Genomic DNA, 13695 nt, shown 5'->3' on the forward strand with positions numbered 1-13695 from the left:
TTGGTTTTCAGTGCACCACTTATGCACATAAAGCTTTTGCGCACATAGGGTCACTTTGAAAATCAAGCCCATCACAACCACTGCAGGTGCAACTCGCCTCCTCCCCCCCCCCCCAGCCAGTTCCTTGGCCTCCTCCCACTTCCACCTCCCCTTTTCCCAAGCAGACCTGTGCAAGAACTCCATAAGACAGCACTATTCAAGAAAGAAGACCTTTATCAGATGTAACGCATATGGACGCAGCACGGGTCAATGTCATACAACAAGTCAGTTGTATGAAATCTAACTTCTCTAATGTTTGAAAACATTAGGGGGCCAATGTAATAAAGTGCGCTCAGACTAGCACAGCGATTAACGAGTGGTTGGCCATGCATTTTGGGGGTGCATCCATAACCCCCAATGCAATAAGCGGAGCCAAAACGAGCTTCCAAACCAGGGCAATGCTAATAGCGCTCACCACATGTACATTCCATGTAGATGAGGCTATTTAGCTATTACCTTGCGATGCAATAAATTACTGTTTGCCCAACAAGCCCTAGTTAGCACGGAAAATTTAATGCCATTTCTGGAGCCGGCATTAAGTTTTGCCACACGTTAAGGGCTCACAAAAAGCACAAAAAACTCCTGCTTACTGTGGTGCCTCCTACTTAGTATCATGACAATACTAAGTTGGAGGAACCACAGAAAGCTGTATCATGACAAAATGAAAAGGGGAGAAAAATAAATTCTGGGCGCACAATATATATGCATGATATACACGACCCAGGCTGTGTATATTGTGCCAGTAGCAGGATAAAATGGACGCACGTTAAAAAACAGGCAACCGGTTTGGATGCATGTTTTTTTATGCACACTTTACTGCATTGGCCCCTGAGAAGGATGTTAAAAACCTTCTTATTTAGGCAGGTTTACATGTAATCCTATATTTATCAGTTTACAAATGTTTTCCAAGGGTTATTTAAAAATACTTAGGTATTAGAAATATCCAAGAGCTGCAAGGCTCCTTCATGCACACCTTAATTATAAGATCAATTGTCAGGAACTTCATCGTCCAGTTTTCTTTTTAATCAATGTTTGTGATTTGGTTAATCCTGAATCTGAATGTTTTTACTGTACATTCACTGAGGATCATGCTGCTGTAAGGTTACCCTTAGAAGCCAACACCTTTTACAAAGCATTATTGTCTGGGCTGCAGGGCCGCGAATGCTTCGCCCCTCAAGTTATCCTGCAATCCAGTCCTTGATTACCTGGTAAAACATTTTCGGCAGTGTGACAATGTCCTGGCCCATAAAACAGCAGGTATCAACTTATGAATATGCAACATAATTTTTGTGTGGTGAGTAGGACAGTCCCAGCTGTCAACCCTGAAGACTTGACAGGCAGCTCATCTTAGCTCTCACACACCCAAGCCATATAGGGACAGGAAAACCAGGTACTGAGTATTCCCAGACCAAACAGCTTTAAATGCAATACTTGCTGTGCACCCTAGGACAGGGTCAACCCTGCCATAGTCCACATCCTCATTGAGAACATTCCCAACAAACTCCGGCCAATGAATGAGGTTCATACCTGTTAATGTATGCACAGAATAAATCAATTTGCATCACCACCCTCCATAAAATGGCTGCTCCTTTGCGGGCACAGATCCCACAGTCAAGATGGCTGAAATTTAGCCCCATACCTACCAATCCCAATGGCCAATTGATATCCTACACCCCACTTGGAGTCCACTAGCGCCAGAAGAATGGAGAGCTGTTTTGGGAAGACCCCGATCGCTGCGACCTGTCTCCCCATCGGCGAATTACCACCTCCCAGATGTGGGGGAAGAAGGGCTTACCTCTGCTTTGCCAAATGAAGGGCCATTGTGCCAATGCAATGCAGGGAGAAGGGCCTCCAGGAGCAACGAGCACCCCATGCCGTGGTACCACTGAACCTTCACAAGTGCCCCAAGCCTGCTCTGACTTTTTATTTTGGAAATGAATGTGCCACGTTGCCACGCATTTACCCACACAGAGGCCTCATTTCTAGCCACCACAGCTCAACTGTTTCACCATCCCCACCAGAGCAGCAGGAAAGGGAACTGACCGATGAACCAAGCTCCCCTGCTGTGCTTGCACTCATAATGTCCTACCAAGGAAAAGGACAACTGCATCACCTAATTCCCAGGGCACAGGATGTGCTCAGCAACACTGCCCTATTTACAGATCAAAACCAACCCTCACTTCGGCATGTGCACAGGGGACCTTGATCCAAGTGACTGCTTGTTTCTCCGCAGGGCTCATCCTCATAATCCTTCCTCCCAGTCCAGCAGCTGGCCAAACAGATTTTTTTTTTTTTTATTTAAACATGCAGATTTCTGAACAAAGTCAGCATGGTTTTACCCAGGGCAAGTCTTGCCTCACAAATCTGCTTCACTTTTTTGAAGGAGTTAATAAACATGTGGATAAAGGTGAACCAGTAGATATAGTATACTTGGATTTTCAGAAGGCGTTTGACAAAGTTCCTCATGAGAGGCTTCTAGAAAAAGTAAAAAGTCATGGGATAGGTGGCGATGTCCTTTTGTGGATTGCAAACTGGCTAAAAGACAGGAAACAGAGAGTAGGATTAAATGGGCAATTTTCTCAGTGGAAGGGAGTGGACAGTGGAGTGCCTCAGGGATGTGTATTGGGACCCTTACTTTTCAATATATTTATAAATGATCTGGAAAGAAATACGACGAGTGAGATAATCAAATTTGCAGATGACACAAAATTGTTCAGAGTAGTTAAATCACAAGCAGATTGTGATAAATTGCAGGAAGACCTTGTGAGACTGGAAAATTGGGCATCCAAATAGCAGATGAAATTTAATGTGGATAAGTGTAAGGTGATGCATATAGGAAAAAATAACCCATGCTATAATTACACAATGTTGGGTTCCATATTAGGTGCTACAACCCAAGAAAGAGATTTAGGTGTCATAGTGGATAACACATTGAAATCGTCGGTACAGTGTGCTGCGGCAGTCAAAAAAGCAAACAGAATGTTGGGAATTATTAGAAAGGGAATGGTGAATAAAACGGAAAATGTCATAATGCCTCTGTATCGCTCCATGGTGAGACCGCACCTTGAATACTGTGTACAATTCTGGTCGCCGCATCTCAAAAAAGATATAATTGCGATGGAGAAGGTACAGAGAAGGGCTACCAAAATGATAAGGGGAATGGAACAACTCCCCTATGAGGAAAGACTAAAGAGGTTAGGACTTTTCAGCTTGGAGAAGAGATGACCGAGGGGGGATATGATAGAGATGTTTAAAATCATGAGAGGTCTAGAACGGGTTAATGTGAATCGGTTATTTACTCTTTCGGATAGTAGAAAGACTAGGGGGCACTCCATGAAGTTAGCATGGGGCACATTTAAAACTAATCGGAGAAAGTTCTTTTTTACTCAACGCACAATTAAACTCTGGAATTTGTTGCCAGAGGATGTGGTTAGTGCAGTTAGTATAGCTGTGTTTAAAAAAGGATTGGATAAGTTCTTGGAGGAGAAGTCCATTACCTGCTATTAAGTTCACTTAGAGAATAGCCACTGCCATTAGCAATGGTAACATGGAATAGACTTAGTTTTTGGGTACTTGCCAGGTTCTTATGGCCTGGATTGGCCACTGTTGGAAACAGGATGCTGGGCTTGATGGACCCTTGGTCTGACCCAGTATGGCATTTTCTTATGTTCTTATGTAACAGGCCCACAATGGGTCCTCGCCACTCACACTGCTGCTTCCCTCTGGCGTTTGTTGCAGCCCTGCTATACCACGTCACCTGACAGCAACTGCATCAGTTACTTTTGACCTTGTCACACACATATGGCAGCCTGAAAGAGGAACCGGAACCTCAGACCACCGGAACCATTGACCCATCTTCTGCATGTTCCTCCCTGTGACACGGAGGATCATGGCTTCACTGAAAAAGCAGCTGCATGCCTGGGAGGATGAGGGAAGGAGCTGCATCCCATGACCAAAGCAGTGTTGCCTCTGCATGGCTGATCACACAAAGGGCCTCCACTCTGGCTGCTGGAACCCAATAGATGGTCTACACCACCACTGCCCTTTGGAAACATCCCTACTACTGCAGAAGCTCCGCGCCTCCCTTACAAGTCAATTGCAAAGGCAACCTAAGCCTGCCAAGATATATATGTATATGTGTATTTTTGTTTGCATCACAAGTGCATCCACAGGCTGGCCACCATGAGTCCTCCCTGCAGCTCCCAGCAACACATCCTGAAGTCCCTTTCTCTCTTTTTTTTAAAAAAATCTTTCATTATTTACTATCTGGGCACCCGTGGTGGCCTACAAATTTAAAGGTGGACCCAAAAAACAGCAAGGTAGGCGATCCAGTAGAACCGAAGGGAAACAACAAAATGGGATGCCACAAAGTCTTTTTCAATTCTTTATTGGTGGAGACGTTAAAGACTGCCCGACTCTGGCCGAGTTTCGCCACTTAAAGTGGCTGCCTCAGGGGCTCAGTTAGCGTCAATCTTACTCAGAAAACTATCAGTTCCATTCATCAATGGTGCCATATACATTTAGCTGCACACAGCGCTGATCGTCTCCATCCTTCAAAGAGGCAGGAGCAGCCCAGACAGATACAATTGTCCACAATCACATTTGCCTCATGAGACTGCACGGAGCAAGGCAGCCACTGCCATGAAGGAAAAGCAGGCAGGGATGACAAAGGGATATATGCTCTTCAAAAAGGCTGCTTAAAGAAGAGGCTTGTGGGTGGGCTGGCCCACGCTTATACTGCAATCACCAGTCCAGCCCTTCCTCCACCCTCTCCAAGCCACACCCTTGAGATCCAGAAGCCGAGCATCACCCTGGTTGTGGCCTCCCCACCTCCAGATGGGTCAGATCCTTAACATCAGTGGTTGTTACCAGGTACTATACTCATAAGAAATGTTTAATTTATCCTTTCATTTACATTGCCTCATATGTTTCTCACCCAATAACAATATCATAACAGCATGATTTAAGCAGTATAGCCCTATTTTTATGAAAAAAAAATATGATTTGCTTGCTGGATCAAAACCAACCATGGAAAGACAATCATGGCATATATGTAATCTTTTAACTATGGATGTGCAGGGCAAACTATTTTCGATTCATTTCTTTCCATTCATTTTCAACCTGAATTTTGGATTAATTTCATTTTGACTATTTTTTTTTTGTTTTTGATTTAATTGTATTTTTTGTTTTGGCAAATGGCATGCACTATTAGCAGTGAGTGTGTGCTATTTGCAAATTGCATGTACTATTTGCTGAAATGAAAAATCCAGAAATTGTTGGGCTTTTCAGAGGCATTTTCAATTTGCACTGGACTTAACAAAATGAAACGAAAAGGACCTCATTTACAGGGTCATTCTTCAAATCACGATGGGCATGAGATAACACCCTAACGCAAGCGATAACTAATACATCACGACTTAATAAGAATATAAGAACATAAGAAAATGCCATACTGGGTCAGACCAAGGGTCCATCAAGCCCGGCATCCTGTTTCCAACAGTGGCCAATCCAGGCCATAAGAACCTGGCAAGTACCCAAAAACTAAGTCTATTCCATGTAACCATTGCTAATGGCAGTGGCTATTCTCTAAGTGAACTTAATAGCAGGTAATGGACTTCTCCTCCAAGAACTTATCCAATCCTTTTTTAAACACAGCTATACTAACTGCACGAACCACAATCTCTGGCAACAAATTCCAGAGTTTAATTGTGCGTTGAGTAAAAAAGAACTTTCTCCGATTAGTTTTAAATGTGCCCCATGCTAACTTCATGGAGTGTCCCCTAGTCTTTCTACTATCCGAAAGAGTAAATAACTGATTCACATCTACCCGTTCTAGACCTCTCATGATTTTAAACACCTCTATCATATCCCCCCTCAGTCGTCTCTTCTCCAAGCTGAAAAGTCCTAACCTCTTTAGTCTTTCCTCATAGGGGCGTTGTTCCATTCCCCTTATCATTTTGGTAGCCCTTCTCTGTACCTTCTCCATCGCAATTATATCTTTTTTGAGATGCGGCGACCAGAATTGTACACAGTATTCAAGGTGCGGTCTCACCATGGAGCGATACAGAGGCATTATGACATTTTCCGTTTTATTCATCATTCCTTTTCTAATAATTCACAACATTCTGTTTGCTTTTTTGACTGCCGCAGCACACTGAACCGACGATTTCAATGTGTTATCCACTATGACACCTAGATCTCTTTCTTGGGTTGTAGCACCTAATATGGAACCCAACATCGTGTAATTATAGCATGGGTTATTTTTCCCTATATGCATCACCTTGCACTTATCCACATTAAATTTCATCTGCCATTTGGATGCCCAATTTTCCAGTCTCACAAGGTCTTCCTGCAATTTATCACAATCTGCTTGTGATTTAACTACTCTGAACAATTTTGTGTCATCTGCAAATTTGATTATCTCACTCGTCGTATTTCTTTCCAGATCATTTATAAATATATTGAACAGTAAGGGTCCCAATACAGATCCCTGAGGCACTCCACTGTCTACTCCCTTCCACTGAGAAAATTGCCCATTTAATCCTACTCTCTGTTTCCTGTCTTTTAGCCAGTTTGCAATCCACGAAAGGACATCGCCACCTATCCCATGACATTTTACTTTTCCTAGAAGCCTCTCATGAGGAACTTTGTCAAACGCCTTCTGAAAATCCAAGTATACTATATCTACCGGTTCACCTTTATCCACATGTTTATTAACTCCTTCAAAAAAATGAAGCAGATTTGTGAGGCAAGACTTGCCCTGGGTAAAGCCATGCTGACTTTGTTCCATTAAACCATGTCTTTCTATATGTTCTGTGATTTTGATGTTTAGAACACTTTCCACTATTTTTCCTGGCACTGAAGTCAGGCTAACCGGTCTGTAGTTTCCCGGATCGCCCCTGGAGCGACCCGGGAAACTACAGACTGGGGAGGTGTTTAAAAAATTTAGGTGCCCGGTAGCACCTTTCCCACTGGTGGTACGGGGGAAAAATTGTGCAGTATGCCCACAACTGTGGCAGACAAAAACGCACCATTGTGATGCAGCCACCTGCTCAATATCGCCCCCCGCCCCTTTATTTCCCGTGGCTCATCATTCCATTATATTTATAGCAGAATGATGAATCCAGGAGTCGGTTTGGAATACACATTTATTTTAAACTAATACTCTTCCCTACTTCTAACAGTGGTATCTTATTTTTGAACTTCATATAATTAGAAAGTAGATTCCCCTTCTGTAGGCTTACCAGGGGTGGCAATCTTTAGTCCCCATGCACATCAATCTGCTCAGGTTTTCAGGACTGCCCTAATGAATTTGAACGATAAGGTTTTTCATACAATTGAAACAGTGCACATGCAGATCTACGGATCTTGAGGTTGCCCATCCCAGCAGTCTCTACTGAAGCAAAAGAACAATTTGAGCTTGGTGCTTGTTCAGTAAAAGGGATGTTTTAAAAGTGCAACAGAAATGGAGGGCTCATCCTTTGGCTTTTCTCCTCTTCTGAATTTTTTTTTAAACTGTGCATGAAATATTACATTCTGTTCATTTTAATGAAAACTAGAGTTTGTCATGTTCTTACACGATGTTCTACTTATTATTTTTTAAAATGTAAAATCAATAAAAAAAACTTTCAATGTAAAAGTGCATCAAATTTGACAGATTCTTTTGTTTGCTTTCTCACTAGTATTTTTAAAGACTTCTTCTACACAGCGTAATGTAAAAGGACAGAAAGCATTAGACAGGAGTTTTCTTTTGTTCGCTGGGGTTAGAGAACTCCTCTGAAGGACTCATTTTGATAAGCAGGTGTCTTTGGGGAAAAGCAATCCCAACTCTGCATGTTTTTAAGAGAGTGGCTGCTTTGGGGGAGGGGGTGGTGGTAGGGGCTGCAGAAAACCATCAAAACAGCAATCAATTGGTATCTCAGACAGTTTATAATTGGTTCAATTCCTCTCTCACTAACCGACAATGCCAAATTCATTTAGGAGCCTTCTCGTCCGCACTCTATTCCATCCCCTCTGGTGTGCCACAAGGTTCGTCACTTTCCCCTATTCTCTTCAACATCTACCTTCTACCGTTATGCTACTTACTGGATAGCTTAAACATCCAATTTAAAATATATGCAGATGATATACTGTTCTATATCCCTTACTCAACCTCATTGTTCTATACCCTTTCACTTGTTTCTCTGTACATAAATACAAAATAAGTTTAGCTTTCACATAACCCCTAAAACTCAACACCTCCAAAACTGAAATAATCTATCATCCATCCCTAACTCTAACTATGGCCCTCCTCCCATGCTTGATCTAAATGGCATTCCCCTTCTAATCATTAAAAAAGTGTGGAACCTTGGAGTAATTATCGATTCCCGCCTCTCCATGAACAATCGCATATCCACTCTGGTTCAAAATTCCTTCTTCAAAATACACATGTTGAAAAGACTGACCGATTTTACATTTCAGAACAATTCTGAAATCTCTAATTTTCAGTGGTCTGGATTACTACAATGCATTGCTTATTGGTCTCCAACAAAATGCCCTCCATCCACTTCAACTGATACAGAACGCTGCAGCTCGCGTTCTCACAGGAACGTTTCACAAAGAGCATATCTCCCCGATTCTCTACTCCTTATACTGGCTACCAATAGTCGCTAGAATAAAATACAAAATACTTACTCTGATTTATAGCCTATTGAATGACGACACCACCTCAAGGCTTAGCTCACAGCTATATATTTATAAACTGGTTAGAAGCCTCCGCTTCACCAATAAAACTTCTAGAAGTACCCACCATTAAGACGGCACATATAGACATAACCAGAAAGCAAGCATTTTTAGTAGCAGACCCTTACATTCTGGAATTTGATCCCAGACAATCTTAGAAACTCTTCCAGTAACAAAGAATTCAAAAAGAACTTGAAAACTTATCTTTTCAAAAAAGCATTCCCCAGTAAGAAATTATGATTCAAAACCCACCACCTTTTCTGACTAGCTCATTAGGCCGGAGACCTCCTTTAATATCCTTACTACATGTCTGCTTTTGACAATCCAGTTGGAATCTAACTCTTTTCTCCTTCAATTTTAATTGTTACCTGTTCTTATGATTTTAATTTAACTCAAACCTTTTGATTTATTTTCTTGTATTATATACCTTTGTCTGTATTTAGTATTTTGTCCACCTTGTAAAACGTTTTGACTACTTCCCAGTAAAATAACAGTATATAAAAATTGTTTAAATAAATGAATAAAATTAACTGGACTAGGGCTTTTCTCATGATGATCTGCGTAGTGGGGAAGAAAGATCCTGCTCAGTACGGGAAAATTTTGAGCTATGCTGATACCATCCTTGAGGATTATAGGAAATACGAGGGGTGGGCGTGGCTGAATTATGACAAGCGTTTCCGGGACAAAATGGAGGAGAATCGGTTCATGTCTTGGGATAAGCAGGATGTAGGGCTGTGGCTTAGGCAGATGAAGAGTAAAGCAGCTGACACAGATGCAGGGTGGCAGTACAAAAAGTCAGTAATTCGGCTGTCCCTTCATCTGTTCCTGCAAATAAAAAGGTCTGTTTGTGCTTTAACAAAACTAATTGCAATTTTCAAGATTGCAAGTTTAAGCACACCTGCTCCATTTGTGCCGGGTCTCGCCCAGCGGCGAGGTGTGGAAAGAGGTCTAGTGCGAGGAGTTCTGCAAAGAACAAATGAGGGTAGCTTGCATGTCAGAGCACCAAATCCAATCAGAATAGGCAGGATGATGCCCTGGCTGGACCACTATCTCAACCATGGGGCAGCTTGCAAGATTATAAGTGGGTTTCAACTGGAATTCCCAATTACTTTCCAGGGTCAGATTTCAAAGAGCTTGGCACGCAATAGGGATTCACTAGGGCTCTACACGGACATAGTGCAACAGAAGATTAATAATAAGATAGGACTTGGCAGGATAGCCGGCCCTTTCATTGATCCGCCATTTGTGAAGATGATATTTTCTCCTTTGGCAGTCATCCCAAAAAAGGAGCTGGGGAAATTTAGACTCATCCAAAACATCTCTCCCCCACCTGGAAGGTCTGTGAACAATCATTTGCCGCAGGATGAGTGCTCTGTACAATGTGGAACTTTCAACAGTGCAGTGGCATTGTTGAGGAGTTGCGAGAAGTGGGCACTGATGGCAAAAACTGACATTGAATCGGCTTTTAGGCTGCTTCGGTCCCCCCGAGTAGCTTCCCTTTATTAGGATTCCAGTTCAAGGGACAGTACTTTTGACAAGCACATGCCAATGGGTTGCACTGTGTCTTGTGCTTCCTTCAAGTTATTCAGTACCTTTTTATATTAGGTTGTGGAGCAGCGAGTTGGCATTCCGAATGTCAAACACTACCTCAATGATTTTTTATTCATGGGGCCTGCAGAGTCTGATACTTTTGCCAAACTTTTGATCAAATTCCAGTACATGGCTGCCAAGTTCAACGTACCACTGGCCAAGGTCAAGACAGAAGGTCTACACAAGGTCCTGTCTTTTTTGAGTATTGAGCGTGATTCAGAGGAAATGGTGTCTAGGCTTCCTTCGGACAAGTTGCGCGATATGCTTCAGAAGGCGTTAGCAGCAAAGAAGTTTACATTGGCCAGCATATAGTCCCTCGGGAGGGTATTTCTCAGAAAGTTGTCCCAGGCTACCATGGGTATTAGCAGGCCATATCATTTTATCCCCGTGTCTGTGGACATAAAGAAGGATTGGTCTATATAAGTCAATTTTCTAAGTGAATGCAATGGGGTATCATTGTAGCAAGATTCTCCAGTGTCTAAGACATTTACTCTGTGACTTAGACATTTACTCAGATGCGACATGTGCTTGGGGATTCAGAGTATATTGTCAGAGGTCAAGGTGTGCCGAACCTTGGCCAGCAGCTTGGAGGGTCACTGATCTGACAAGGAATATAACATTCCTGGAGTTATTCTCCATACTGGTGGCATTGGTATTGTGGGGGGTAAGACTGGCCAACAATCGAATAATCTTTTGGTGTGATAACCGGGTGGTGGTTGAGATTATTAACAGGCACTTAGTGAAATGCCCCCGGGTGGCCGAGTTATGTAGGCAAATAGTTTTGTGGTGTTGGCATTTTAACATAACCATGAGAGCCCAGCACATGCTTGGCATGAGCAACAGGGTGGCTGATGTGCTCTCTCGTGCTAAATGGGATTCATTTCACATGCAGGTTCTGAACACGGATGCAGAGGCTACAACATTCCTGGAGTTCCTATGGACATTGGGATGTGACCACCACTCAGCTGTTGCATGGCGTGTTGGCCCCAGCGACTTGGGCCACTTATTCTCATGGATATGATCATGTGCGAGCATTTTTGGTGGGATACGGGTGGGTCCATGGACCGGTGTCACAAAGTCTGTTGATTCAATATGTTGTTAGGGCTAAGGAGGCAGGAATGTCCAGGGGCACCATTGTGAGTCACCTTGCCGGATTTGCCTTCTTCTCCAAGGCCCCAGGGATAGGGGGACCCAACTAGGGCTTTTATGGTAAAGAAGATGTTAGTAGCATGGGGTCAGAGGAAGGATAAAAGGAAGGATCTTAGAAAGCTTCTCAGACATGAGTTACTAATACGCTTGTGAGATGCCCTCACTGGGATGTGCAGTTCCGATTTTGAAATTCGCCTTTTTAGGGTGGCTCTCTCATTGGCCTTTTTCAGAGCGATGAGGGTGAGTGAGTTAGTGGCCACATCCAAGACTGACAACAGCCATAATGACATTTTGATGAGGAATGTTCAGATCAGGGATGGGGCAATGTTTATAGTAACACATCGTTCAAAGACCGACCAAGAAGGAAGGGGGGCCCCAATGTGTAATTTGGTTATATATTTAGCAGACAGACCTTCCGGGGGACTTCATTTATAGATACAAGCCGATGGGGCACCACTCACCAAGTATCAGTTTATGGAGGTGTTTAGGAGGGTGGTAGCTGTCCTAGGTTTGAACCCGGGGGAGTTCAGCACTCACTCATTCAGGATTGATGCAGCAACTAGTGCAGCGAGGGCAGGCTTAAATGTGGAGATACAGAGAATAGGCAGGTGGAAGTCATCAACAGTTAATTTGTATGTGAGAACAGGATCAGATAATAATTAAATATGTCGTTAATATACGTTGCAGGAGTGCCCAACAGGCAAAGGACAGTCTGGATTGTGGGACACTCCTTTGTCCACTGGGCAGCCAGGAGGGCAAGTGAGTGGTCATACAGGATGCATTTGGGGTTGGCACTATGCGGGGTCCACGTGGAATGGATTGGCCATCGTGACATGCTATGGGAACAGCTTTTACCCTTGATGCGGGTTCGAAGAGCAGCGTGTGGGCAGCCGCATGTTATTATTATCCCCTTGGGCAGCATTGATCTTGGGAAATTTTCTTGCAGACAGTTGCTGAATGTTATTCGGGAGGACTTTAAGGCATTATTTACCTTATTCAGGCACAGCTGCTTGGCGGTCTGACATTATACTGTGCAGAAATGGAGCGACTGTAAGTTATGAAACAGGGGGATGCAGAAAGTGGAACAGGCAGGTAGGTGCATGTGTACAGGGCTTGGGGGGGGGGGGGAGGCGTCAGATACAACACAGGTGGGCCAATATTCAATGTGGTGGGCTTTACAGGCAGGATCTGGTACATTTATCAGACACAGGGCAGGATTTGTTCAATAATGCATTGCAAGATGAATTAGATGAAATCTTGGGCATTAGGGTGTTCTACGGCCACAGCTAGGTGATGGGGGGCATGAGGCAAGTTAGCAACTGCCTCATGCTGGTGGCAAGGTACCTGAGCCGGGGTTGGGGGGGGAGGGGTCAAGGTGATGTCTGACATGCTGCTGGTCTAATCGCTGTAATACACCCTGGTAAGGACAGTTCTTGAGGACACCTTGGGGCGCAGTACCACCTGGGGTGGGCCTCCCTTGCTCAAAGGCGGCGGCGGGGGGGGGGGGGGGGGGGCGCAGATACACCCTGGTCATCTTGCTCCAGTGTGGCGGATAGCAAACCGGGGGGGGGGCAGCGCAGTGATACCGCATGTGAGATCTATGGCTCCGGTACTGTATGTATTACTTCATTGTATTGTTCAAAAAAGTTGCGGCCTTTGTTATACCACGACCTTGGTATCTGGTCATTAATAGAGGTTGGAGAGGGCTAGTGTCCAGTGCTGTGGGGAGGGGGTGGCAAATGGGGTCGGGCACAGAGGGTCCTGTGAGGGAGGGCAATGTCCCGGCTGCCAATGTTAGTGCATATATCTTAAGTGTGTAAAAAATAGAACATGGACATATAAAAACAGGTATTTTATAATATGTCTGAAAATCATTTTAAAATACTTTCTTGCACACAGACTTGAACTCACCGGTTTGAGATTGCCCCACCAGTTTACCCAGTCTGTCTCCAGTTCATCTAGACCCTCTAGCACTTCATCCTGAACCTCCCCACCAGTTCAGCCAGTCCTCCCACCCCAAAAACTGCAGACAGACAAGTTCAATTTCAAGTGCACCAATCAATTGGCAAGTGTAAAACTGAGCAAATAAGGTTAATAATTTATTCGCGAATATCTCTTGGAAAACAGCAACATCCCTGCCCCAGCATACCCTAGACCACCCCTTTTTTGCACCGATAAATGTGCGCACGAAACCAA

General features: G+C 43.8%; 1 protein-coding gene across 1 annotated transcript in view; it reads right to left on the bottom strand.

Annotated features, from left to right (window-relative positions):
* Nucleotides 1-13695, bottom strand: part of TGFBR2 (transforming growth factor beta receptor 2) — a 176949-nt gene that overhangs the window by 68201 nt on the left and 95053 nt on the right. The gene's annotated exons all lie outside the window — the stretch shown is intronic.

Source organism: Rhinatrema bivittatum, chromosome 2 (genome assembly GCF_901001135.1).
Source record: "Rhinatrema bivittatum chromosome 2, aRhiBiv1.1, whole genome shotgun sequence".
Lineage (NCBI taxonomy): Eukaryota > Metazoa > Chordata > Amphibia > Gymnophiona > Rhinatrematidae > Rhinatrema > Rhinatrema bivittatum.